Raw genomic sequence first — 24075 nt, 5'->3', positions numbered from 1 at the left:
TCACTCCATTTGATTATTTTACAAATTTCCATTTAATATTAAGGGGACAAATATTTAATTCGTTATTTTCACGATTTATGCTAAGGATCGCGCTACATCAAAACTTTCAGTTCGTAATGTACGTCAATTTTAATGTCATCTGAAGGTTGGAATTATTCTGTATTCCTATCTCATTTAAAATTTAAACTCCACTCTGTAGCATTAATTTGCAGCAGAGACAGCGAATGTATGTAGTAGTCATCTTATCCGTATGCTACAGCGTTCAGCGAATTTGCAACTCGTTGATCTAAGCGACACACAACAAGTATTTTGTTTTAGCAGCATTGCCATTCGTTTCAACTTCATCTGAGCGAATGGAAAATCCACGTTCGATCAAAGGAAATATGGTGCGCGAGTTATTCAATTAATTGTCGTATTTATTGATAGTTTAATTAGTTTGCACATTTTCTTTATTTTCACCACAAATTCTGACCAGTTACAGCCTCCTGTTCTAATGTATTTGAAAAAATTAGTGGTTTTATATACAATTTATATACAATGATAAAATGAGAATATTTTAACGTTAATCGAACAAGCTTTCCTTTTAATCAGTAAAAATTATATCCTCGCGAAAAGTTATGACCATCGATATATTCTACCAATTCACGATATATTACGAGTCGTTAACGAATTAAAGAGCTCGTTTTCAAACATAGATCGTACAAAAATTGTTCATCAACCGAATTTGACGAATCGCCAGGCAATTTCTTTTAATTGAAAAAAAGAAACGCGAGGTCTTTTAATCCACCGAGAAGATTATTCGTACAGTTGTAAAATGTCGAATAGATAAAGATTGTACGCGTCTTGTCTTAAACTCTCATTAGCGTAGGTTGATTCGTGCAGTAAAAAAAAAAAAGGAGGGGAAAATAACTTTGCTAAATTCAACCAGGCAGCTTTCGTCGTATTAAAAGTTTTAGGGTTGTTTTATAATTATTAGCCGAGGTTTGCGACAACGCGACGCAGTTTACAATAGTTCGTCGCAGTTGACAATACTTCAGCAACGCGTAGAATAACAGACGATGAAGAATAGTGGTGCAAAAAAACGAATGATATATTATAACGCATGACGTCATTGATCTGGAAACTCATTAAACGATAGGATTACGGCCATATTCGCGGATTGTATTCGCGACGGATATAAAACGACAAATTCCGTGGATAGGTTCGTTGTAACAACGTCGACCACTTGGACACAATACTCCTTGATTATCCGTGTGATTTTATTCGCGGGCGTGGAATTTCCACGAAAATTCGAAACTGTATGCCACGGTTTCGTAAACCGGTGTTCCATCGCGAAAGTGCTGGATGAAACTGAGTATACAACGTTCAATTCGCGCAATTCTCTTCAATTGACATCATTCCGCCCTATGTTGCATGACGTTTACGTCATGTTTCGAAGAATTTGACATAGGACGGCGCGAACACCATAAATCAATTGTTTGACAGGCGATCGATCGATTTTAAAGTAAGCTTAAACGCCGTTAGATGAACGGCGTCAAGTGAGTTGGCCGTCGTGTCGTCTGCCGGAAATCGAGCTGGCGACACCAGTTTCGCGCTTGTCACGCGCAAGTGTTAGATTGTTTTAAATGGCGTGACGCGGATGACACTTCTGTAATTGTTAAAATTGTTGATTCTTGTCTTTGAGATAACTGGCAAAGAATTGTAAAAGATAGCCTATTGTCAAGAGGAATTTCTCAGGAGTTCGATGGTTCGTTAAGAGGTTCAAGTTGTGCGATTTAGTATTGTTAAACACTGTATTGTGCAACTATTTGCACGTTCATAATGTATATTGATAAATCTAAATGGCGTGACGCGAACTATACTAAATGGCGTAATTGCTAAAATTGTTGGTTTTTGCCTTCGCGATAACTTTGAAAGCTTCCGTGAAAGATAGCGTATCGTCGAAGTCCGAAATTTTTTCAGAAGTTCGCCGTTTCAGAAGTTTTATTTCAACTCGTATACTTTAGGATTTTTACGCGGCTTTATGCAACTATTTGGACTTTTATAATGTGTATTGATAAATTTAAACGTTGTGACGCGAATGGTATTAAATATTATGATTGTTAAATTTGTTGATTCTTTCCTTTAACATAGCTTTAAAAAGCTTCTATAAAAGCTAGCGTATTGTCAAGGTTCCTCAAAAAATCGGAGTTTTGTTGAAGATTCAAACTGGTTTAGGATTCTAAAACATTGGATATTTCTATTTTGAAACATTTTATAGCCGCGTTTTACGTTTAAGATATACTGAATCTTCATTTATATTACAGATTGTATCATTATGCTGTTATACCTTTAAATTACAAGACCGTATCTTCAAGACTAATTATTAATCATCTTAGAATCTCAGGATTCGATCCTTCGACTTTTAAATTACGCTACGGTATTAAATCATATTACATGGTAATAAATTTTACCAACTTGTTGAAATAGCTTGTGCTCTGCGCAAATCAAAATCGTATTATCACTAGATTGATATACAACTAAGTTACTGTATGTCATAGCAACTTTTCAAATCGATCGAAAATCAAAAACGATGCGGTTCGTATCGCGGCAAATAGTATGCCGTGTGTCACAAACATGAAGATCTTGTAGTAGACATTGAAAACTGTGGAAAAATATATATTACGATATTTATATATTATTAATATTATAACATTGCGAAGATATTCGTTGTTGCAATTTAATTACATTAGGGTTGAGTAAATTAAGCTCATTAAATGTCAGTATAAGAAGAGACAAAATTACATTTTAAATTAAGAACATCGATTTCAAAAATCTCTCGATATTTTTTATTTCATTTTTTTTCCTCTTAAACATTATAGATCTTTAACTACAGCGCGTTGCAATGTAATATACTCGCGTTTAATAATTTTGCAGAACGATATCCTACGAATATTAAACCTTAATCGTTTCCTAGAATTAACTCGAATAAATCCAGGAAATCCCTCAGAGCCATTGATAATTGTCTTACCTGGTAGTAAGTACTTTAATTACGAAACATTACATTACATCGACGACTGTTAATGCGTTAACTGAATTATCGTTTATAGACTAGTAAATTAAGTCACCCTACATAGAAATACAAAATTAGATTTTACGTTGAAAGCGTTGATTTTGGAATAATGGGAATAAGGAAAAATACAGTTTAAATTATTAATATAAGAACTACTTCAAGTAAATTCAGATTTGCTTCTGAATAATCATGGTTTTCCCATGCTGAAAAATGATCGAGCAATATGAATAATAAAGAACCATTTCTTAGAATTAAATGAGTTTCTATATTTCATTTTCCTAATATAAAATTTTACCAAATACCAAAATTAATACACTTGGACCTAATTAACTAGTATGATATAATAAATACAATGTTATACTAAATAAATATATTAATAATTACAATGCTAAGTGTATTTCGAAATTATTTCTTATTCCCTTTAACAAAATCCTTGCACCTATCATGTTTTTGCAACAGCCTGTATATACAAGGTGTCTCGTCTTGATCGAGCCAGGCAAATATCTCTTAAACCGTATATTATTCGAAAGAAGTGTTTCTTCGAAAAAAACATAGCTTCGAGATCTCAAGGTGACCTTCGTTTATTCAAATGGATTTCTACATACATTTTTTTCATACGCTATTCGATGGATTTTTTAATTCCCTACAAACCAGTATTAGAGTACTTCAATGGAAAAATGATTAGTTCAAAAGGTATTCCAGCTTCAACCTTGTAAAACTTATCGCATGAAAGACAAGGAAAGATAACACAGCGCACTTACGTTTATATGTTTCTTGTCCTCCACACGCTCAATTTTAATGAAATTAACAATGAGATATCTTTTAAGCTAAGAATTTTCAGATACAACTACCTTGATACTTTTCCGTAGAGAACTAAAAAGTGCATCGGATGGTGTATGAAAGATAAAACGTATAATTCAATTGGAAGAAACAACGGTTATCTTAGAATCTCGTAAACGCTTCCACTTAGACAAATCCAATTGAACGTCGTAAGATGGGCCAATTGAAACCGTACAATTTTATTGTACGCTCTTTCTCGAATTACGTATAGTTTAGGATATATGTTTGCGTGGAACGATCAAAATGAGACACCATGTACATTAATACATTCCACATTCATTATCGCGAAATTGCGTTTCCCTTTGACTTTTTCAAGTTTCTGGGACGCGACAGCACGTTCCATTCAACCGCAATTCGCGTACTCGCTTACAATTAGTCAGGGTCGCGATACTCGCGAGTTCCACTCGCGCGATTAGTCATAATGGCTATTATTTTATTGTGTAACAGCTTTTTCCCTCGTTGCTTGCCAATCGAATTGCCTGTTACCGAGAGGCACTACTCGACACGCCCGCGTCTTTAAACGTTAAATACCTTGAATATTAATGTCAGAGACGTCTGATATAGTGCATTTTACCGATGATGAAATCCACTCGATCACTAGGGAAAAACACGGCGTAACGAGGGCGTGTGTACACGAAACGTGGATCATTTGCTCCGCACGATCGATCATGCTAATGTAACGAATATAACAAATCGTTACGATAGCTTCTACTCTTGGAAGAAAGAATAGAAATACCAGCAGACACTGGGAAAATGACAAATGTACAATCATTTCCAAGTAATCCGCATGTCTTGAAAACATTGACATTCTTTGTTTAAATAAAGCATGTAGGAGTCAATCTGACAAGCTGAACTGATCGATTTCGATGTTTGAAAAGTTTTTAATTTTACGTATCAAAATACGTAAATAGGGTTCATTTCGCAGAAACGGAACGATTAATTAACCTCGATAGAATTGGTCAGTTTTATTTCTATATCGTAGTTACTTTTTGTTTTATTACGCAAGAATAAAACAGTTATGTTAATCGTTTTGTTACGAAATACGTTAACTCTACGCTGAAATTTTAGAAGATTTTACTCGAGTATAAATAGCCTTTCTATTATGAAGACTTTTGTATGGGAATGTAGATGCCGAAAAATGTCAGCTCGAAAATACAGAGGAAAGATCTATATATAAAATTCAGCATAAACCGGAAACGCCACTTCAAGACGCGTAAATGTACCAATGTATCTTTCATCAAGATAGAAAAAGAGACGTCGAAATTATTAATAGACTAAATTAAGATAAATCTGTTGAATGGTTTAATCGAGACACAATGGAATATACAATAGAATTCTTACAGAAATACATAATAACAGAGTAGTGATACATCAACGGCTGTCATCAATCTCAGGTGTGCGTTATTACGTTGACCCTGGCCACGGATTAGCTAACACCTTGATGGTGACGTTATTAATCGATGTGGTTTTTACTTTCTGAATGATATACAGCATTATGTGACGTTTCCTATTTCAGCAGATTGACTTTAGAAAGAAAGAAACTGTAAAAAGAGAAAGGGAGAAAATGGGGAGTCATAAATTCTCGTATCATTAATAGAAGTCTAAATATCACGTGATAAGTTTTATATTAATTTCACATTTTATATCTCGGAAATATAAATGTCACAAAATCACACAAAACAAAAATGTTGTCAACGCAGACCCAAAACGTAAAATATTCGGCTTACCTTTTCAATTTAGTTTCCATCAAAGATAGATTACTGATTTTTATGCAAATTCATATCTTTACGAATATAGCTGAAAGGAATGGGACCTCGATGGATAATCATTTTTTCGATAGATATTATAACGAGTACTATAGTTCGAATTTATTCATATATTTTTGCTTATGTTTCGCGTTTAAGTCTCCCATAAGTGCGTAAAAAGTTGCATACTAGTCAAAAATTGAATGGTCACACATTTTAGTCAAACTTGAGTTAAAAGTAAAATATGGTTCTACAGTGTTTGTAAATTATTGCAGATATTGCGATCAAAAGGCGATTTAATGTTAAACACAAGAAGCACATTAGGTGCTCGAAACTTGTGGCACAGCGTAGCTTAAAAACTCCTTTATCTCGACATGCGCTAAATGTGTTTCAGATCTTTACTTTCGGTTTCCATTCGATTAAAAACGTAGAATGAGAAACAAAACTCCAGAGAGTACAAACGTCCCTTCCATAGGATTCCACAGGAATCACCCCCATTCAACATACATAACATCTGTACGTACATCGATAAAAGTCCAGTATTTCTTTCCGATCGGAGAAAGCAAGCCATTCTCATGAGACTTAAAATTCGACATACTAAACTGACACACTCTCATAACTTTATCCTATTTGTAGATGATAATCTTCTTAATCGTAGCAACGTTAATGCATGAAAAGTAAATTAAATTAAGAAATAAATCAGAAGCATTGAAGATCTTCTTTATCTTCTCAAAGATATTAATCTGTATCAGCAATTATGATATCGTAAGCTACCTGCTTAATTCTAACATACGCTGTATCGTAGTATAGATATCGTTGTTTGAGTTTCTAACTTGCCTTATTGCATTCTACGCTTTGCTCTTTGTTACGTATTTTATTAATCGCGGTAGCTACCTAATCCCGGATCATAAAAATCATGAAAACGATAAAGAAATAAATAAATAAGGAAGAACAGAGCATCGACTATTAGTAAAACCTACTCGACGATAGAAGCGCCTTTTCTTCGTTTCGCGGTGCCGCGAAAACGAAAGAAAAACCGCGGCCAACAGAGCGAAGGTAAAGAATCGGAAGCCGGCGGCAGAATTAAGAGGCACGCCGTTGGCTGTTTACAGTGAATACCGGTCGCGATAAATCCAGCCTCCGGTACACTCGAAATTGCTTTTCGAGGGTCGCCTTGTAGCGGATGCAATTAAACAGGATCACTGTACGCTCGTAATAAAATCTCCAAGTTCCAGTGCGCTTCCGGGATGAAAGAATCGGCTGCCTCCGCGGTGCGACGCTATTCCCGGCCGTGCAAAAAGTTCCCTTGAAAGTGCGCACTCCTCGTAACGAGCTTTTGCTAATTTTTTTAATTAATTCAAGATCGAATAGGTATCGATTAGAATCGCGATCCACATTTACCCGTTTCGATGAAACACGAATTATTAACACGAAAACACTTTCGTATTGGGTTTGAATAACATATAACGAGGTTTGAAACGAGCAGAATGTTTAATTGAAAAATTTAACTTACATTTTTACGAAGCGTCAAGACATTGTGAGATATATTTCGAAGGATTATATTTTGCTCAAATGTTTGCATTGATTTGCACAAATTATGCAGCTATATTGTTACAATATGGAACGTAAATTATTATAATGAAACGTATATTGTTGCAATAATGTAAGGTAAAACCAATCCATAAATTACAGTAATGAAATTTCATATTGAATATGTACGATATTGTAACTATACAAATTAATGAACAGTTTAACAGTTTAATTAATGGACATGATAAACAATTTAATAAATCACAACTGAAGACCTTAGTAAAATAGACGTGTAAGTGCAGTTATTCAAGAAGATGATAAAAACGCTCATACAATTCCAGTTTTAATAGCATGAAAGTATAACTGCACTTACACATTTCAGAAATATTAATTATCCTAGTACTATTGCTCTTTTAATATAACGTTTTTGAACACGTAACATTAAAATCACGAAATCTATCATGATGGATCTGCCACATTATGTTCAGTTATGTTTCCTGTACTTCTCACGGAAATTACTTAACGAAATAAGGTTCGACTACGTCTAAATTTAATCTTAATTCTTTTATTTTTTTAAATTTGCTAAAAATCTCGTGTTATTTTTAGCTCATTAAAAAGGTTTCGTATTATATTCATATATTTATACAAATTGGTGGGAGGATTTTAATTAACGATAGCCTGCGTCCATTGTAATGAAAGTTTGCCAGTTGCACTCTGTGTTTAAACGGTTCGAAGGTATTTAGTGTTTTTTGTAGAAAATCGAGAGCCGCAATGTTATACAGATTGTGAAGCTGTTCGCAAGAGATACGAAAAGTTATGAAGATGGCTACTCGAAAGTTCCCATTAACCTACTTAATCCAAGTGCGTCGTCCTCAACGACAACAACACTTATACTCACCAGTCTCCACCAAAATATGCAAACTACCCCTATGAGAAGTATTTTTCTTTTCTTTTGATAAAAACAAAACTGTATAATAAGCGATACAGAACTTTGCAAGTATAATCACATAAAATCAAGCGGCGTTAGGTAAAACTTTGGTAAACTTGTTATGAATATCGTAACTTTGATCTTCAAAATATAGTAAATTATACCATCAACCCTTAACGCATACCAAGATAGGACAAGCGATGTCTTCTTATCAAGAAGGCTATTAACATTCTCGAAAAACTGTACGATCTTTTTAATAGTTCAATCGATTAGCATTAATATATTTTTTTTTTTAGAAGAATATTATACAATATCGCGGAACATTTTACTCGAAGGATTTTATTAAAGTAAAAAGTACGTCAAAATAAAATTACGCTCTGACCAGAAATTATTAACAGTCACTGTGTACGCTATCATTTCGTAAAAGCGCGTTATAATTAAATTTTATTAAAAGGATAATACCGTTAAACAGCTTCGAGGCAAATACTAAAAGTATCGGATAAGCGTTTTTTCATCCAGCAAAAATTCAACAAGAACGTACTGTAAAATGGTAAGAAACTTCTAAAATCCTTTAATACGTCAAGAAGTTGGCGTTCGAGTCTAAAGTGGAGATAAAAAAATGCTTGTTTTCACCGAAAAGGCGAAAGCTCAAGAGATCGTTTTAAGCGTCTTAAGAAAATTATAGCCCGTAAGCATGGAACGTTGAAAAAGTAAATTCGAAGAACAGAATATTATTTGGAGATTGTTTTATTGGGCATGCGTATAAAGGAGCGCAACCACCTCTCTATGAACGCTTTCTACATACGAAACGGTTGTGTGCTGAACAAACATCGGACCAATCTCGGTTCACTTCTTCCCTCGCGGCCTGCTTTCACGAATCTCCATCCCTGAAACCATCCTTTCATCCCTCGTGGTCGTGGGTTTTTCGACGCTTCTCTCGTGCGATTGAAAGTAAAGGGAGAGAAAAGAATTAGAGCGATGTTCATCGATTAGGGACGAAGGGTGAGAAAGCATACAACAGTGAAATAGCAAACAGAGAACGTTTTAGGCCTTTAGGCTTTTAATCATTTTTGATAACGTTAGAATCCCAAGGAGAAGTGTAACTGGAAGTCCGCTTTACTGCGGAAGGCAGAATTATGAAATGTAAATAAATAAATAAAGTAACTTTAGAATCTTCAATTTTTAATGATTTAAAAATCTCTGATTTTTAATAATTTTAGGATCTTTAAGAGAAGATTAATCTTAATAATTTTGGAATCTCTGGACAATTTTCATAATTTCATTGATCGATTAAAATGATTTTTGATTCCAAAAATTAAAGTTTCGCGTGAAATTTATTTTTATCAATATCCATAGTTTTTAACAACAAAACACGAGATTCAGTATAAAATAATTTTTGTACCATCGCGCCGGTGTGAAATTTTAAGCATGGACACTGTGTACCTGGAAAATAAGTCGAATACAGAACGTAAAAACGCGTAAAATAGGTTTGAAATAGAGAAAATGAGGTTTGTAGAATTGTAAAGTGCTGTACCGAGCAGGATTTTTTATTCAAACGAAGTACTTTGTGGTCGAAAGTTTTACGGATTCTAAAGCGATGAGAGCAACAGATTCCCTACTAAATGTTTCATATTTTTAACTAATTGTTAAGAATTTTAAACGGATGAGATAACCTCGTTAAAGACCGTAGAGAATTTTAAAGTTTGTCGTTTTGTATATAAAATCTGATTATAGACGGTCTCTACTGATACCATCTTTCGGTTTAAATCTTCTTCTTTGCAAATCAATTAAAAATTCTTTCAAATAAAAACTATTTATACTTATGTAAATTATTAGGAATTCATAAATATATTTAAATTTGTTGTGGTCAGACACGAAGGCCTAATGTAAAATAAACTGCCTTGCATAACTTACGTGTAATAACAGCTGGACAAATCTTTAATTCTGTGGTTGACGAGGAAAAAAACAAAAAATGTTTATCACGGAAAACGTATAAATATAAACTCGTTGATTCGATAAACGCAACAACGATGAGCCTTTGCGTCATTCTTATGCCAATACTATTGATCGAACTGAAAGAAGCTTTCAACACGTTGAATGCTAGCTTTACAGGGATTACCCGTGGCGCCATAATGAATTTTTTATTATGCGATAAATGTAACGGTGAAATATTATAGGTCCATATTTCATGTATAAATAAATTTATTTTTATATGTTTTATACTGTATTAATTTCGTCACGCCGTTGTAGTAACGATGGTGATAATGAACAATCGACATTTGTTCAAATTTTTTGATTTTATTTTTACCAATCTTGGCACTCCGGTTACCGGTGACCTCCATGGCGGCACCGACAAGTTGAGTGTCGGTGACCGATGACCCCCGTGGCATGTGACATGCTAAAATGAACGCGGTTCCGATCAGTCCTTGAAAAACTGCGTGATTCTCGTTTACAATAACATCATGACAGAAAAGTAATTTCAGATATAAAATATCTCAAGTTTTACAGTTTAGGTGTTAGATGCTGTGAAAAATTGAAATAGAATAAAATTGTCTAAAATATAATAACATAAGTCCAAACGAAACGTTTATGAGTCATTCGCGATTCGATGACGTTAACTAAGCATTACATGCTATTTCCAATGAAATTAAGACAAAGTACTGTATAATTAATTTTATCGTAAATTATGTATCCCATGAAACAATGGAACGAACTGTGAAACGCGAAAACTGGAAAATTTCAATCTTCTCCTTCCATCGTTTTTGAAAGCAGGAAAATCGTAATTCAGAATGGAAACATTGTAAACACGATATTATGTTCATAGAATTATCAATTCGAGTAGGTACGTGATTTATTGTAACGTAAAACCGGACACTAACGATGATCGAGCATAATTCCCTTTCGCATAATTACTCGAGTTCTCTAATAAACGTTCACTAAATCAACCAAGGTTGCTCGTTCGATTGAAACGAAAAACCATTCGAATAAATAGTCTGAACGTTTAAAAAGCGGATCGAGAGGCAAGTTATATCAAGGTTTCCACGAAAAGAACCTACAAACGCCGCTAATAATAGCTGAGAACGAATCACCAACCAAAGCTAACGCGTTTACCGATCGTGTTACGATAATGACGCGCTACGTCAAGCCATTTCGATCTTAGATTTAAGCGAAGTTTTTTCTTCCTCATCTTATATTCATCTATCGGTATATTGATTCTGGATAATGGAAAAAGTCACGGAACTGCGACCAATAGAAACTTGTTAACACGTTGCGAGAATTCTTTTTGTTCTTTCGTCCTATTAGAAGTGGATCAGCGAGTATTGATCGATGAAATAAAGTAATAGATGCAGATGGAGTTTCACCGAAAGATCGTATAACACTGTCGTCTAGTTGATACTTCCATGGACCCAGTTTCGATGGATATACTTTGACGTAAAACGCGACTCATTACTTCCATCGAACCTCGTTTACCGTATCGTGCAACTATTTCCCTGGAACTGTTCCATTTATCGCCGGTACTCGTTAAGGAAACACTTCCTGTCCTTGGCTAACCCGGTCATAGAATGCCTCCTGAATGCTCCGTGATATTTTCAGAAATTCTAGGGAATTTGAGGTCACTTGTAATCGTTGTGTTACGCCATGCGGCTTGCCATAGATCATATTCTTAACTGTCGGTCGCAGCACTATAATGTCGCGGACGGATCGTCGCGGCTGCCCGGCAAATAAACATTGTAGTGGCAAGCGCATGGTTCATTAAGCGGAGCGACCTCCAGAGGCGTCGATTCGTGGCCGTTATTTTATCTGGCGTAAACGAATGTGGCGTGATCCGAACGTAGTGGGGGTCGCCTTCCAGAAAAAACCAACAAATCGAAGGGCGGACAGAACGTTTCGAGAAGCCAAACAGTCAATACATATCTAATATCGCGCATTACGTAGTTACATTTCTTTTGTTGTTCCATTTATATCTTTCTAATTAATAAGTTGTTGAAATAAACGTTAATTTATTAGTGTTAACACAGTGCTATATTCATTAAACCACCTCTGTTATCCTAAACGAAACAGGGGAACGACTATTTCGCGGCGTCGATTAACATGATCGTAGCGAGAATTTACAACTCTCGTTGACGTGCTATCTCGCGATCACGTCTCTCCGCGAACGGTCGTAACACGTTGTTCGTGACGTTACACGTCTAATACGTGATTCTTGTTTAGACACGGATTGAAATAATGCAGCGATTTTCAATTTTTGTTCAACCTACCGCGCGTCTAAACTAATTATCCAGCAAAATTCTGCTAAAATTCTATTAAAATTCTGGTACGTTAAAAAATATATTATATTTGATTTAACATATGCCATATGCTGTATAGCTATCGTTATGTTTATTTTCTTGAACGCATTCAATTTTTATATATTTTGCTTTAAAAGATAGATTGAGATGTACGAGGTAATGTTTATTCTTTGTAATGTGTTATTTTGTATTGGCACTGTTGGAGGAAAACACTCCACTCTTCCAGGAAAGTTCTACGTCTGCTCTACTGTTTAGTTTTCCTGATTTTCGAACCTATTAAGCATTATCTATTACTAAATTAATTTGAAGGGCCTTCCAGACCAATAGCCTTTTCTGGAATATGCCTTGTGTAGATGGTGCAGCGAGATGTAAACAAACTGGATTTTTGGAATTATAAATACCATAGGCCCATGGCTTCGGGGCTCTATTGTAATGTCACGCTGCCAGCGTGCAGATCTGGATTAGCATACACTGAACTTATACCGTTATACTCGAATATATTTCTGTTACACATTAACAGAATACAGATAACCCCAACAGGTACAATTTTTCTCCAACGATGTTATTTAAATGGTTCATGTTGTTGACAATTTTTTAATCCGTGAAATTCCTGTTTTAACCATTTTAAAAGATTCAATTTATTTTACCTAGTTGGTCACCGATAACCACCGTGACAACTAACGTGTTAACGGCGTGAAAAATTAAATTAAAGCAGAATCGTGAAAAAACTGTAAATTCCCACCGATAAAAATTCAAAAATAAATGTACCAAACAAATATCGGTCTTTTAAAATCAACGTCTAAAATACATGTACAAATCTCAAAAAGTAGTTTCCACGATTTTCTCCAGGAACTAATAGAAACAGCATCACTACTTCCCTTCCAAAATTGATGAGACATTTGAATGCATTTGAATGGCACGGCACGAAATCGCGAAGAAATCTCCGAGTATCGACGAGAGAATATCATCGCCTGACCTATCGTCATCCTCGTGCGATTCGTGAACCTGCATTTCATTTTTCTCTGCTTCTTTATGCCAGTTAATGCCACTAAAACTGCCGCGTGATCGATTCTCTGCTAATTTTGGGGAAGAGTTTGCTTTTTCTTTGACTTTGGTCTTCGCTGAACTTGTTAGCGAATCTGTTTCGCTTTTAGTGGGCGTAAGAAATAATTTAAGTATGGAATTATTTGAATAATCCTTCAGTTGGGTATTATTTTAATAATTCTTCAGATAAGATTATTTTAATGATTTTTTCAAGGGTTGGAATAATTTCAATAGTTTCGCAAAAGACATTTTTCTATTTTAAGATCGTTGAACGTTATATAGAATATTTTATACGATCGCTGGCGATTCCTGAACTTGCACGCTATTTCCTTCTTCTTCTTCTTTCTCTCGCGGGTTACATCATTGGAACTTTCGTGAGATCGATTCCTCGCTATATGTTGACTCGTGTGTAACTTTTTCTTTATTCTTTCTAAACTTCGTTATTGAATCTTTTCCTGTCTTAATGAATATAAGAAGGAAGTTAAGTAATGTCAATAGAATTCTTGTATGAGAGATACCAATACATCCTGTTATTAGACTTTCATTATTTAGAAGAATGAAAAAAGAAAAAAATAATGTTAACTCAGAAAGAAGATATATCGATGTCTCAAGTCGTGTCATGTGCGATGATTCGAGAAATGAACAAATGTTATATAAATTACTTGAGCTAAGGAGGGCTGTATAATTCCAAAGATATTAAAAATCGTAATTTTCCTCAAACCGCCCTGCAATTATTATTTCACTTAAAAGCTAATTAAATTATACACGATAGTTATTACTAATACACGCGATCGCCCATGGCAATTATATCTTTCAAGTTACGACGAGATAAAAAATTGCTTCAACCTGATAGACTCTATTTAACCAATCCGCCAGGAGATCCGCCTCTATTTAACCGCCAGGACTTGTTTACAATATCGATTGCAATAATTCCCCATGATCATGAAAAGGAAAAATCGCGTCTCTGTCTCTCCTCCTGTTCCACGTGCGCGATCGTTTTCTTCACGACGTACCTGGAAAAAATCGTCGATACTACAAATAACTGATTTTTTTCCTCCTTCGTGTAATATCAATCCATGAGCCAGCTGAGCGTGTCCAACTCGATATTTCCAAGGATACCTGGCTGAAAACGCATAGCAGTAGGGAATAAATGGAATTACAGTTATCGAAAATCGTAGAAAACAAGCCCGAAGAGCTATCTGACGTCCATCGGTGGAACCCACCGAGGAACGCTCGACAAACTTCGGAAATGTGGTCAGTCGAAGCTTGCTTGATCAACAATAAGGGACAGGGCATGTCCTCAAAATTGATCATGGACGAAGGGGAAATAATTAATGTACAATATATCCAGTCCATATACAATGTATTAAAATTACATACGTCATGATTAACGTCTAACTGTTAAAAATGTGATGGCAATATGGGGGAATATTTTTCGTAATTGACAGAAAAGCTTTAACCATTTAATCATCGTTTATATAGATTTCATAAAAAATTCAAATGTTCTATAATTAAGTATATAAATTGCGATTAATACACGTTTAACATGATATCAACGTACATTTCGATCGAATAAAAGCAAACTTAACTAGCTAAAAATGTGCTTAAGGTAAAGTTAGTCCTACTAAAAGTTAGTCACAGATTAAGATCATCGAATTTTATTCCATTCTAAATCACCTTATTTTGACGATTCGATATGCGTACGAAGAAACATGAATATAAACATACATACAAAGAGACATATGCTTATGTGCATGCATGTATGTACGTGTAAGTACCGTACATGTATGCACGTGTACCGTTCAACGGTACAGTCACCTGTTTTTATGCCGCAGATACAAGTAATTAACACCGTATGAGTTGTTATTCGCCTTCAAGACAGATTAATTACAATGCAACTTGTTCAGAACAATTTGAAGCAGTTATAGAATGTTGACATTTCGACCACACATGCACGCTGCTGTACAAGGAATTGCTTCATACGCGAGGAATTGCACTGTCCTCCTCGCGCGCACGGCTTCTCCGAATCTCTTTCATCCACAATAAATTATTTCCTTTTACAAACAAACCATCCATTTTAAAATCTGTACAGCAAGACTGTAATAAGCCACAATTTTTGTTTTTTTTCTTTTTTTTTTCATTATACACGATAGAAATTATTTGATTTTGGAATTGAATATGTGTTCTTGCCATACTTTTGGATATTTTGAAAATATTAATACGCTTATATTATATAAAATCCATAAAACTAATCTTATCTTTCTACCCGCGGTGTTCGATTTAATAACATCACACCAAAGTTGTTGTTTTATTTGATTTTAGGAATCTTTTCGTATATTATTGTAACTTCAAAAATATCAAAGTATTATTCATTTTAACAGATATGCACATTTTACTTCGACAAAATTTCCTCAGTTACACGTATCTTCGTATTTAACAGAATTCTTTCCACTTTTAACTGAAGCGTTTATTTTAAAAGTGATGTAAGTATATTTTTCGACAAAAATTGATAAAACGAGAGACTTACGTGTACTTTAACGTAAAACTTTTATTTATAAACGAATTATAATTTCACTCTTAGAATATTCGTTCGTTTGGATCAATCGAAACATCGTTAATAAATGGAATAGCATAATCGCGTAATCATAATTATTTTGGAAGCGGTATAAGTCTATTTCTTAATGATCTGTAGCTTGTCCAAATAGTCGAGGCAGCAATAATTAAAAAGAAATGATATCGAAATTAAACAGCAGTATTTTACGTGTTTCAATTCTTCAACGACAAGCTTCCGACTTAAACTTTATATTTATCGTGAATCATCAAATCTTCTCTTCGATTTTATTCAGAGGAGCTGATAAGGAAGTTTGCGATATGTGTGAAGCACCGTTTATAGCTGCGATTACGAATGCAAATGTTGTCGTCCTATGTGTCGACGTACGACATGTAGACGAATCCCCGGGCATGTTGCGTTGTCATGTCGCAACGTTATCGGAGCTATCATGCACGCAAATTTTATAAGAACGATCAACGACGATGTATCTTTCCATGATCTTGGCGTGTGCACCTTTTGGATTTTGTTAAATAACAAAACGCACTAGAATTGCTGAAATAATTTATTCATCGTGCAGCATCAGAACAGAATATTTTTCTTCCGAGTTGGATTAAAATATTTACAAAATAATAAATATTTACAAAATTAAATAAAGAATGACTGTACTTCGATAAAAATTTGAAATCAATATCAAGCAATTACAGACGATGATCTGTAGATATGCATAGTAATTATAAACAAACTGTACATAACGAGGAAATAATGAAACGAAAATTGGATACAAATCATAACGAGTATAACGAGTAATTGATATCAGAAATACCTATATATTCGCAACGTAGAATTGACGACCCTGAATAACAACATGCTAATAATCACCTTGTCGATCGAGTAATTAAAGGAACGTTATTGTCTTCTGTGAGAATCACAGTGCGTACTTTCATAACGTCTTTATAAAGTCAGGCAAAAGCTATTGTATGCATAAAAATGGATTTATTAAAAGTATTAATTATGCACTATCCTGCAACAGAAAAGAGAAATCTCCTTCCTAAAAAAAAAAAAAAAAAAAGAAAAAGAAAAAAAAAGGCGAAAGAAAAAAGATACTATATGCCTTCTAACGTTAATTTATGATACAGACGAACAAAAATGACAAGATCAATCAGCGTGATATACCGATTGTTTCAATTTTCTATGCTCTACAAGATGACGTAATTTTGAAAAAATATCAGCAAAAATCGTTATCTGTTTATGGTAATAATATCATCTCGCGACACACGTTGAACAGACCTATCAAACGGAATGATACAGGTATGTTACTTATAAGTAATCCCGATGATTTAGCGCTTTTATCGACAAATCTTAGAAACAACATATACTGCAGCAACCGAGACAATCTTCGAATTTGCAGAAGATCGTTGTAACCAACGAAAAAGAACGTTTTATGAACGTTGTTCAAACCGCTCGCAGGAAGATACCTCTGTTTTAGATTTCCTCTTAGATCAACGCAAGACGATGACTTATAATTCTTATAAATATCGATAAAACGTCTTTCTTCACGCGTCTATTACGAAATCTATCCTCCACTGCGATAAAATATAATTAATATTTATCAACGAATTTCGAGAATTAAATCGACGAATAATTTGAATAGCTTTTCGCGTTCACGAAATCTTTCGCGTTCGATTTCTATTGGCGAATTTTCAAGGAGGAACCCTTTACTGGAATACGCGCGAAATTCAAACTTCGTTTTCAAACTGTTCCGTTGCGTAAGAAAGATCGTAAGAGCGATCTTGCATCTCGCGTATATAACATGTAATTCTATTCTTTTTTTTCTTTTTCAAGGGTATCGGGTTTCTGAAGCAAATATCTTTGACGGTTAAGTCCCTGCGTCTCCGTGTTTCGCGAGTAGATTTCATTACTCAGCGAATTTGCCTGAAGCTATCAATGGGGCTATTTTGTTTCGGGAATCAGAAAAACTACCGTGTTCTTTCGTGACAATTGATTTAATTAACTACGGCTCAAGGAAGATAAAAACGGAAAATATCGCGCTCATTTATTTTCGGTGTCGAAGATCGCACGAATAGAAAATTTGTAATCCTCGATTGGCATAATCGACACTATCCGATCATAATTTTTTTATCTCTCGGGTAAACATAGAAGGTCAAAAAATTAGAACTCCGGCGATATCGAAGATTGGAAATTTGGAACTTGGACGATTTGAAGATATTTCAAAATTAGGATATTTGGAACTTCGAGCGCATCGAAACTGGAATATTTGGAAATTCGGAAATTTAGAAGTTCGACAATTTGAAAATTTGAAAGTTATTATTAGAAAGTTAAAATTGAGTGTTAAAAAATTTGAAAATGTCGATGCGATTAACCTCGATATTCTTCTATATATCTGTTGATTTTTTCGTTCACAATGTAACAAACCGAAGAACCGTAGAATTTCAATTTGAAAAAGATATCAAAAAACATTTACCATGTGAAGAAACATAGTGAAACAAAGTATGGTTCACTGAACGGTTGATTCGCTTTTACTCGAGTGCTATGCGAGAAAATGATGGATAAAAAAGAGAATTGCGTAAAACACAGAGAATTGTACAAGTCGAAGATAAGTAAGTGATGTGATGTTGGAACAATAAAATTGCCGATTGAATGATCATTGCGAGTACCGTGTGAATTACGATGAAACCAACTTTATCATGATTCACACACGGTATACGAACTTTTCAATTAATCCTATTAAATTTAATCACGCAAGACAAGCTGTTAATCAATTCACGTGTCAAGTATCATCGAGAACTAAAGTTTGTCTCTGTTTCTTTGTTTCTAAAGTCCTTTAAATTTAAATTCGTTAAGTCGTTAGTATATTTCCATATAGCTTTTACCCCATCAAATTTATTTTTTCTTAAATAGTAACATTTATTTTGTAAAATCTGTAAAACTAAAGCTACATATTACTCATTTTCCAACGTTTCTTTTCTACCATCGATTAATTAATGGTAAATCAATTTATATCAAATTTGTTAAATCAATTTCTATAACAATTAGTAATTAATATTAAAAGTCGAATAAATTAATGAGCCCCATTAGATAAATTCGTTCATTTCGTCGATAATGGAACGATTATTTCAAATTGTTTCATCGTTCGACTTTGAAAACCACTCAAGGAACTATCAGTTACACGATATCTGACTAACGCTTCGACGGATGGATAATCAACGTTTGATTCACATGATCATTGTTTTTACAGTTCACATATCATTAGCCGAATTCAATACCACGGTAAACCTGCGATACTAAAAATTACGTAATAATTTCTATTTTATAATCATTCTTTCCTACCTGAAAGAAATCGATCTTTCGTATATCATAAATCCCAATGTACGCAGCAAGCAACTTAGAATTATACTTTTTTCTTTTCCTTGCTAAACAATTCATACTCAATTAATATTCCTGATCAATTAACCAGCCTAGCTGTCTGCTTATTATTGTATCTCTTCCAATCTATACTATACAAACAACACTGTAAATTACCATACGTAATATGGTGAAACACAGGAAATTCACAAATTCTCACTCCAAATACTCCGCAACTGCACCTCGTAATATCACTCAAATTTCCATGAGTCACCAACAGGCGAATTAAGTTAGTTAACCAAACACAGTTTGAGGAAACATATCAAACCATGCAACAACGTCGCAACGTTCTCGGCAGGTACACTCACCTGCGCGTCACCAGTTTATGTCTCTCGCTTTCCGGTCGCGTATACGTGTCGCGACAAAGCGACGAGGGAGAAGGAAGATTGCGATGGTAGTGAGAAGAGCGAGAAGGGAAAAAAGCGTGCAAACGAGTCACGAGAAAACCCAACGGTCGCGGTGAAGCAGGAGAAGCGGCTCTTTGGAATCGTAAAATCCCCGCAGTTCTCCAGTGACGTCTTCGACTTCGGCGTTGCTGTCGACGGGACGATCCACGGGAACCAAAGTCATCGTCCAATAGCCGCACACACGACGCTGGTGGGGCTCCGCTTTCGTTTGCACACGCTATAAAGCCCCGCTAATTGTCCAGGCGGCGAACAGTCGGTGCGTGCCCCCTTTTAAACGACGATGTAGCGCGGCGTCCGAAAAATCGAGGATCCGTGCACCCAAGATCATTGTGACGATCGAGATCGAGCACGTGTCCTGGACTTGGATCACAGGATCACGAGAGTCGTTGCGATCCGCGATTTTTTTTGTTATTTTTCCAATTTCCGTTTTATCCTGTTGAAACAGTGAAAAGACATCCGGAAGAAGAAGAAGAAGAAGAAGAAGAAAAGAGTAAAGTTTGTTCGAAATCGACTTATCGAGTCGGACAAAAGTGAAGAAGCTAAATTTCATTTTATTTCTGTGACTTCTGCAGAGAGTTTCTCGTTTTAGAAACAAAACCACGACGAGATTTGTGATACGCCGAGTGAAGTTTCGCGTTGCTCTCGGACGATCGTGGAAAAGGTAAACGTTTGTTTGCACCGATCATTCGTATCGATGTGTCGCGTGAGACTTGAATTTTAGTACAGTGGTTCGTCGTGAAAGTATTTGAACGCTGGTCGTAAAAGGCTTTGGTGCATAATGTATGTTATCTGTTACACGAAACATTATGAAGCATATCGGGAGAAACTTGTTCGATATAACCGTACCTGTGTTATCTTAGCCGTGTCTCATTACGGTGATAATTAAACTTCAAAATGTTTCGCCTAACACACATATTATAATATCTACTATATCCATAAAGGACTTCTATAAGTATTTCAGCATTTAGCATAGATAACTTACGTATCTTTATTGTATGCGTTACATAAAATATTTAAAAATTTCTTTAGTATCGGAATGAGACATGACTATTGTAGGTCAGTCAAATTTTTAGTCAATCTGAAAACTCATATAGGAACTACTGTGATATTCATTGATCGCGAACATAATACACATGATATATTTACAAAATGTTTGCACAAATATTCAGATATTTTCACGTGAGCTACTGTATATTTGCTATTTCGCGAAGAAGGAAAAAGAATGAAGTTCTTTCATTGCTCCAATCGTGTTTTATCTTTCATTAACACTTGCGTCGATAACCTGCTTAGATGACCAAATTTCCCTCGTTGAAGATAACAACTAAAAGTTTGGTATTTGCTTCGATCAAGTTACATACATACCATTTCTTCGTGATTACTCGGTCTCTTTACTTCTTCTCACTTTCACGACCAATTTAATTAAAATCCGAGCCAATGACTGCTATAACACTGCTATAATATAATAATATATGGCTCTTAAGATTGGAAGTTTCGTTAAATATCACGATATAATGGTGGTCCGTTAATTGATCGAAATTTTGATTTGTTAAATAAACAATTTTGTCCTTATTAGTTCTTTAAAATGTCTTCGTGATGTGACAGTCAGTGTATTTGTGTTGACCCTTAATATACTGATGTGCAGTGACTTTCACGTCTACATTTATTTAGTTCAGATATTTTACTAATTATTAGAAACATACTGCAGACAATGTAGTAGAGCCTCTCTTTTCTGAAATAATAGGAAGACGAAATTTCATTTATCCAAATACAGTTTAAGAGTAATCGACAGATTCTTTAAATATTTATGAATCCATAATCAGATAATTTTTTCATCGTAAATAACTACACAGAGTTACGTTCTTTATCGTACTTCGAATCATCGGAGTTCTTCTACGAGTGCCACGAGTGCTTTGGCATGAGCAGATATCTTTTCATTAGCTTTTTCGTCTGCTGTTTTCATTTATATAAAATCGCCATTATTATCGTCTACGTGAAACATTTCATTACATCAGAATACTTACGGCTTTTCTACCGTTGCCAACATCCGAGGAATCTACGTGTTTTGAAGAATTTTCAATTATGTTTTTCTTCCTTTAATGTCTGTGATTCTGGCTTCTCCAATATCGTGTATTTTTGCTAATTTTGTTGCGCTTACATCACTTTCCAGTTTTCTCGTTTACATCGTATTTTCCTGCGATAGTTAGAACGCTTCCTAGTTTCATACCAAATTCGTATAATCACAATTCAATGAATCAAATCAAGGAAAGAGTACATTGTGTATGAACACTGACGACATACGTATGTACATATTTGAAACGGAAAAGGGCATTCGTTACGAAGAAATATTGTGTTTGAATAATAGAACGTTCGGATATTAGGCTATTTGGATAATACCGTGATTTGCTACATTTGCTACATCCATTTCGGTGTACCAATTAGGAATAAAAACATTAAAAAAACAAGTTGAAATGATTTGTACAAGAAATAGAAATATTACCACGGTATCTTAGAATGTTTTAGTATATTACGTACATCATTTTGCTTCTTTTGTTTATTTTTTCAGTAAGTGAAACACAGCGTCTGTGCCAGAATAACTAAGAGTAAGTTAGACGTTTCTGAGAAACTGTGACTAACTCCGAGTACAACATTCGTTCTTTAAGGACCCTTTGTGAAGAAACGTCGATGATGGCATAAACATTGGTATGCTGAGAGTTGAAGGATAGACGTCTATAGAATTTTGATAGTATCTGTCAGATATCTGTATCTCGTTGAAGATCAACAGCATCGGAGATTTCCTAGAACTCTGGCTCATTTAACAGCTAATTATTTTAAAGAAGGTTAGACAGAAGAAATATGATAAATCCATTTACGTTGATTTTCTAATTATAGCGTTACTTGATGATTAAGTATAAGGTTGAAGAGGAATAAACTTATTAGATCAAAGTCCTTTAAAGCTTGCTTATTCTTTCGAAGATAACTAACAAATCCGCAAAACTTTGTAGAAAGCTGTTTAATCACAAAGTTAAATAGATCTTTGAAATAGAAAATTTGCCAGCTGTGTATTCAATCTTAACGCTAGAAACTAGCAAATCAGACAAAATCACTGACATCGGATTTGTTGTTTTTGGAATTTCTAAAAATATACAAGTGTTTTCGATAGCATCAGTGTTCACTTTTATTGGAACAGAAACGCGACTATATATACTTATCCATTATCGTGATATTTATCGTGACTATGTATAACATATTTAGATGGGTATCAAAAAGTCGGACGTTTTAATGATAAAATTATGTTTTTCTAAAGAACGTAAACTTAGAAAACTGCCTTCTTCTCTGTGAACTTGGTATGTTTAAATGCCACGATCGACTAACAAAGCACTGTACTACAAAATACCAATCGATGCCGTTCAGTGAGAGGTAAACTCACTATTCTAGAACAGGTGGTCAAACACTGCAATTAAGCAACAAGAATAGGACAACCGTGACTCATATAGTCTTTCAGAAGCCAAAATGATTAACTCTTTGTACACTAGTTCTTGCACATTATCCTGGCACACGGCGTTAGCGTTCAATTTTTCTAGAAGAGAAATTACTTCCATAAGCTCAATTTGTCGCAAAAAAGAACGCCGTAAACAATCATAAATTCCAAGATGAATAAGAAAAAAATAATTCCAATGTTGTCGCTGGACCATGGACTTTTATCATATAAAGCGATAATTAATCTAACTTACTCATTGTGTATTACAACAAATTTTTATTTCGCTTAAAAGCTTATTCGCGTTAAATATGGTAGAACTCGATTAATTAATCGAACTTTTACCGATTTGAAGCACTCACTTGAACGTGAGCTCGTATCACGCGAACGAAAAATGATGAGTAGCGAAGAAAATTGGTGAACTCTTGTTATATGAATTCCAATCGATCCATATAAATTGTCCGTCAGAAAAATCAGATAATTGGGATTACAATCTTAAATAAAATTTCTGTTTCTATCGACTACAATAAGTGTTTTAATGTATAATATTAAGAAACAATTAACTCGATAACGCCATTATAAATAAATAAATAGAACGATAATTCCTCGAAAACGATGGTATTCCAATATTAATAACAGATTTCTTTCCTTTCTTTTCTTCGTTTTCCCTTACGACCAAGAAGAACACCAATCAATAGGAAGACTTACGGTTGGAAGTGAAACCAAACGATCGTTCCACTTTGTATTGTTACGAGTCTGTAAGTTTTACTTTGTAGTTTGTGCGAGTTCCG

At 34.7% G+C, this 24075-nt stretch overlaps 2 protein-coding genes and 1 long non-coding RNA gene across 6 annotated transcripts in view; 2 read left to right on the top strand and 1 right to left on the bottom strand.

Moving 5' to 3' along the window:
- Positions 1 to 10279: 10279 nt before the first annotated feature.
- Positions 10280 to 20013, bottom strand: LOC143303327 (uncharacterized). The gene is made up of 2 exons (XR_013059498.1): positions 19711 to 20013; positions 10280 to 14551 (listed from the first exon to the last, which is right to left on the bottom strand). It is a non-coding gene; the product is annotated as an uncharacterized LOC143303327 (long non-coding RNA).
- A 328-nt stretch (positions 20014 to 20341) lies between these two features.
- LOC143303316 (uncharacterized) overlaps positions 20342 to 24075 on the top strand; it is a 57463-nt gene continuing 53729 nt past the window's right edge. For all 4 annotated transcript variants that reach the window (XM_076622625.1, XM_076622624.1, XM_076622623.1 and 1 more), the window contains exon 1: positions 20342 to 20470. The gene's annotated coding sequence lies outside the window, so the exon portion shown is untranslated. The remainder of the gene's footprint in view (positions 20471 to 24075) is intronic.
- Positions 20478 to 24075, top strand: part of LOC143303315 (uncharacterized) — a 277255-nt gene continuing 273657 nt past the window's right edge. The window contains exon 1 of the mRNA XM_076622621.1: positions 20478 to 20684. The gene's annotated coding sequence lies outside the window, so the exon portion shown is untranslated. The remainder of the gene's footprint in view (positions 20685 to 24075) is intronic.

Source organism: Bombus vancouverensis, chromosome 11 (genome assembly GCF_051014615.1).
Source record: "Bombus vancouverensis nearcticus chromosome 11, iyBomVanc1_principal, whole genome shotgun sequence".
NCBI lineage: Eukaryota > Metazoa > Arthropoda > Insecta > Hymenoptera > Apidae > Bombus > Bombus vancouverensis.
This window is presented reverse-complemented; position numbering and strand designations above follow the sequence as displayed.